Genomic DNA, 6,000 nt, shown 5'->3' on the forward strand with positions numbered 1-6,000 from the left:
GAAGAGAAACAGGATAAAAGCATTAAACCTATGATGTGCTTGGTTATGGGCGAAGCTGGGGCTGTTCAACCTATAAAGAATAATAACCACATACGGCCTGACAGTTATTTATGGGTGTTAACTAAGTTACAGCCCCTGCACCGAGGTTACAAGCCCACAGCGACATTTAAGAGCATGTCGACATCTGCTTTTGAAAACAGATAAGTTTTTAAATGAGCTGCGGGATGAGGTTTCACATATAAAAAACGCAGACACTGAGTGAAACGCTGAGCTGTTTCTAACAGTGCAGCTTTGAAACGAAACACAACAAGTCTTTGTTATTGGAATCAATTAGCAGATCACTCCGTGCGCAGTTGCAACAGATTCGCCCTCCATGTGGTCTTCACTTCCGCTCATTCACTTAACAGGGAGGTGAATTATATGCCGACTCCCCGCTTGGCACGGATCAGCCGAGGCGTGCGTCGGCCAAATTCCTCCCGTCAGATCCATCATTCTGTTCTTCTCTGTCACAGCAACGAGCAAGAACTTTTCATTAGTGATATGGAGTTTGTCTTTGAGAGGAGAGAGAACCCCCCCCCCCCCCCGAAGGCCTCAGCGCTCAGGCTGCAGCGTGAGACCCCCTCGACGCTGACAGTGCCCGCCGGGGATTCCTGGCAGGTCCGGGCAGCTCGCGTCCACGTCTCCGTGTCCACGTAAAAAAAAAAAGCTTTGATTCAACATTGTGATAAACGCCTCAATTAACATTCCAGTCCATTTGAGAGCTTTGACATTTTTACTTCATCTGGACCTTCACGGTTTACAAAAACCCTCGCTCCCGGGCAGGGGTTGTTTTTTTGAAACACGGCCCCGCCTGTGATTCTGACAGGACGCCAGCTCTGAGAGCGCCCTGGATTTAGTGTCCTGTGTGTGTTTTGTGTGTTTTTTTCCCTCGCAGAGTGCTTTTAGGCTCCGGTAAGGAAAGATAAAGAGGGGAATGTTTGCAGGGGGAGTCACTGAAAGGTTTACTCGCCCGCTGCTCTCAGAACACCTTTACAAGTTTCTCAAGTGAGTCACCGAGGACCGAAATATGTTCAGAGTGAAAGGTCGGAGACTTTAAGTACACACAGATACACACAGTGTCCACACAGCTGTGCACGTACATCTACACACACACACACACACACACACTCGTGCACTAAGTAGCAGTGTGTGCAATGCATTCGTAGAGATGCAGTAAAAACGTATTGATCTAATTTATATTTCATGAGATGCTTTTGTTATGTTGAGCTGTTGATTTCAAGTGGGATGTAATAAAGTCCATTTACTGTACAGGACTGTCTCAGAAAATTAGAATATTGTGATAAAGTTCTTTATTTTCTGTAATGTAATTAAAAAAACAAAAATGTCATGCATTCTGGATTCATTACAAATCAACTGAAATATTGCAAGCCTTTTATTCTTTTAATATTGCTGATTATGGCTTACAGCTTAAGAAAACTCAAAAATCCTATCTCAAAAAATTAGAATATTTCCTCAGACCAAGTAAAAAAAAGATTTATAACAGCAAAACAAAATCAAACATTTGAAAATGTCCATTAATGCACTCAGTACTTGGTTGGGAATCCTTTTGCACGGATTACTGCATCAATGCGGCGTGGCATGGAGGCAATCAGCCTGTGGCATTGCTTAGGGTTTATGGATGCCCAGGATGCTTCAATAGCGGCCTTTAGCTCATTTGCATTGTTGGGTCTGGTGTCTTTCAGCTTCTTCTTCATAATACCCCACAAATTCTCTATGGGGTTCAGGTCAGGGGAATTGGCAGGCCAATCGAGGACAGTAATGCCATGGTCAGTACACCAGTTACTGGTGGTTTTGGCACTGTGGGCAGGTGCCAGATCATGCTGGAAAATGAAATCCTCATCTCCATAGAGCTTTTCAGCAGACGGAAGCATGTAGTGCTCTAAAATCTCTTGGTACACAGCTGCATTTACTCTGGACTTGATGAAACACAGTGGACCAACACCAGCAGCTGACATGGCTCCCCAAACCATCACTGACTGTGGGAACTTCACACTGGATTTCAAGCAACTTGGATTTTGCTCCTCTCCAGCCTTTCTCCAGACTCTGGCGCCTGACTTCCAAATGAAATACAACACTTGCTTTCGTCTGAAAAGAGGACTTTGGACCACTCTGCAACTGTCCAGTGCTTCTTTTCCATAGCCCAAGTCAGACGCTTCTTCCGTTGTCTTGAGTTCAGAAGTGGCTTGACCATGGGAATACGGCTATTGTAGCCCATTTCCCGGACACGTCTGTGAACAGTGGCTTTTGATACCTGGACTCCAGCTTCAGTCCACTGTCTTTGAAGCTCCCCCAAATTCTGGAAGCGACCCTTCTTCACAATGCTGTTAAGGCTGCGGTCATCTCTCTTGGTTGTGCAGCGTTTCCTGCCACATTTCCCCCTTCCAACAGACTTTTTTGTGGATGTGCTTTGAAACTGCACTCTGTGAACAGCTTGCTCTTTGAGAAATTTCTTTTTGTGTCTTACCCTCCTGATGGAGGGTGTCAATGATGGTCCTCTGGACAGCAGTCAGATCAGCAGTCTTCCCCATACTTGTGATTTAGTTTACTGAACCAAGCTGAGTGTTTTTCAAGGCTCAGGAAACCCTTGCAGGTGTTTCGAGTTAATTAGACGATTCAAGTGATTAGTTGAATACCCTACTAGTATACTTTTTCATGATATTCTAATATTTAGAGATAGGATATTTGAGTTTTCTTAAGCTGTAAGCCATAATCAGCAATATTAAAAGAATAAAAGGCTTGCAATATTTCAGTTGATTTGTAATGAATCCAGAATGCATGACATTTTTGTTTTTTTAATTGCATTACAGAAAATAAAGAACTTTATCACAATATTCTAATTTTCTGAGACAGTCCTGTATTTTCTTTTCTGTATCTGTACTTCACTTAATCAGATTTATTGTCGGCTACTTTTCACTTATACTCAACTGCCCTTTAAAGTGTCCTTTATGCCTCTGTTACGATGCAGCCATCACTGCCCACGTAGACGTACATGCATAGTCGATGAATTCAGTTTCTTACCGACTCGCAGCCTCATTGTTCAAATTTCTTCCTCGTGTCTTCTGGTCGTCTTCCTTGAACAACGTCAGTCTGTGTGACTTCTGGTGAAGAATAAATCCTGAGTGTGAACTGTCTAAACCTCGATATGTGCGATGCTGAAAGTTCAAGTTTAGCATCTGTTGTAGTGTTAAATGTTTTAAAACTGGCATCAAATGTTTGCCGTTCACATTAATATAAAAATCACACATGCTGCAGCGACGACGTCATTAAGTTTCTCTCAGCTCCCCCAACTCTGACTGACCTCCAGCGTTCCTGCAAGAAGAAAAACAAATCCTCCAAATTCCACTCCACTGCCCCTCGAGATCAGGAAATGACAATTATCTGCCCCCCCCCCCCCCCCCCCCCCCCCCCCCCCCCCCCCCCCCAACATCATCACCTATGGGGTTCAGACAGGGGTCAGGCAGATTTTAAACATCAAGACAGGACAAGAGAATCACAAGACATGAGATGCTTCTGAGCCTCCAGGGGTTTTCTGCATTTACTGAGCGGTTTCTGACAAGTTAAGTGTAAATCAAATAATACAATTTATCACAATATTAATACGTGTCATAAATACTTGCTCCACAAAAGTGGAATCAGTGGATGTGGCAGTAATCATCTGACTTTATTCTAAACCGAACTGATGCTCCATGTTTCTCTGTATCCAGACTTTTTGGAATAATATGTAAATCACAATCTACAGAGGTGATATTCAGAGACTCTTCAATAACCTGCAGGTAGAGAAGAGCCTCACTGTCACACTGACACTCGCTCGCTTCTCCCTCCTGAAAACTCAGGACCATGGGAACAGGAACCGTCTGAGTCCAAATCCCAAAATATGTCAAGGACTTGTCGGACAGCTGTGTGAGCGCAGCGCTCATGAATATAGACGGCGTGGCCTTCTGCTGCTGTTGTGACTCACAGGACGCAGCTGACACAGAAATGTAACCGCTCGTCTCCTCTTTGGTTCTGATGCTGTTTGTAGGACACGAACAAAACATTAGTGGACATCGGTGAGACGGAACCAGAGGAGGAGGAACGTCAGAGCAGAGGCAAAGCATCTTAGCCATGAAGTCCGAAGACTGTTGAAGAAACGATTTTGGGAAATATGTTTATTCACATTCTGGCGTAGTCAGACCTTCAGACTGATACCACTCAGCTCATGAAATATAACCTATAGCCTAAAGCACAACGAGTGGAGATCAGGAGGAACAAAGTAAGAATATTAGCAAGTTTACTCACTAACATACATTTTAATTGAATCTGAACAGAAACGGCAGCTAAAAGGGTTTTAAATGCAGCTTTAGATTTATCAGATGTAGTAAAATGTTATTTCCAAACTGTTCCTTAAACTCCAAAGTCAAGTGTTTTAAGTCCTAAACAACTCATGCACTTCACAGTACAGTTGACTTTCATACGTTCACACAGCCATCTAACGCTTTGTCAATCATCATGCGTCTCCTTCACGCTCGTCAGGAGTAATGTGCGGTTCAGTGTCTTGCCCAAGGACACTTTGGCATTGGGACTGGACGAGCCAGGAATCAAACCACCTCTGATTAGAGAACAACCTGCTCTACCTCCTGTGCCACAGCTGCCTCAAGTCAAAATGTCTAACTAAACTAACTAAATACTAACTCCACTGTTAATGCTGATAGTTAAATCAAAAATGACTTGATTACTGTTTTAATTGTATCGAGGGTTCATTGAATATGTGTTTTTCAAAGTAACTTGTAAATACTAGTAGATCTTAACCAATGACAGCACTTTTCTTACCTATAAATAAACACAAAAGCTGTCAACAAAAAGCCTTAACGCCCAAATAATATAAACGTGACGTGAATAAAAGTTTATTCATAGTTTTCAGTTCTTGATTCTTCATTCTGCTTAAATAATAGTTTCCTGTGTTGAAGCAGCAGAAGCATCAGTGATTCATTGTGAGTTAACCGTCACCGTGATGGACGCTGTCGTCAGGAAACAGTCTCTGGTTGAGCAGAGGTGGTTCAGTGACCTCTCATTAGAATGCGTTACACACTGACCTCACCTCCCTGTCATCTCCCCCCCCCCCTAAATGACGGCCACATCAATTATGGAGCCATTAATTATTGGCTTCAACAGATGTCAGTCAAGTGAGACGGACACTTTGACCCTGGTGAATAACACGGAGCTATAAACACACAGTGCACGTGTGTGTCTGTGTGTGTGTGTGTGTGTGTGTGTGTGTGTGTGTGTGTGTGTGTGTGTGTGTGTGTGTGTGTGTGTGTGTGTGTGTGAGACCGTCCACGTACGAGCCTGTCGGAGAGCTGCTGTAAATTTCAAGGATGGAGAGCCAGTAAAAGCAGAGCTTCCATGACAATGTCTAGTTCATATATCAGCTTTGTATCGCGGTATAAATACTCGCACTGCTCCATCTCACCTCAAGGAACCGAATCAGCATCACAGTGGAAGACATGAATGTAATTTGAGGCACATGAAGGTAAAGTATCGGTAAAAAGAGCTGCAGATAGGAGATGAAATCCACTGCGACTACGCGAGGTGGCGGCGAGATGATAATCTCTTAATATAACCTTCCTGAAGCTGCAGAGGGAGAAAAAAACCGGAGCTCAGAGAAGGATTTTATCTTGTGCTCAGGGTTATTGAGCTTATTTCAGTCAGTCGAGTCAGTGGAGAGTCGCAGTAAAGCTCCCACAGCTCAGGCTCCTGTTCCCTGTGGGGCCACCAGCGCTGAGAATGTACAGTAGTACACTCGTGGCACTTCAGATTAAAGTGTCCATTAAATGGTCCATGATACATAATGTGAACGTGTGGATTTACCTGGTGGAACAATTATCATCAGCATGTGTTGTTTTCATAGTTTTTTATTGTTATTATAGCTTTGAAAATATAGTCTCTTGTATTTCATTGTCA

The sequence above is a fragment of the Hippoglossus hippoglossus genome, chromosome 16 (assembly GCF_009819705.1).
Source record: "Hippoglossus hippoglossus isolate fHipHip1 chromosome 16, fHipHip1.pri, whole genome shotgun sequence".
NCBI classification, from domain to species: Eukaryota; Metazoa; Chordata; class Actinopteri; order Pleuronectiformes; family Pleuronectidae; genus Hippoglossus; species Hippoglossus hippoglossus.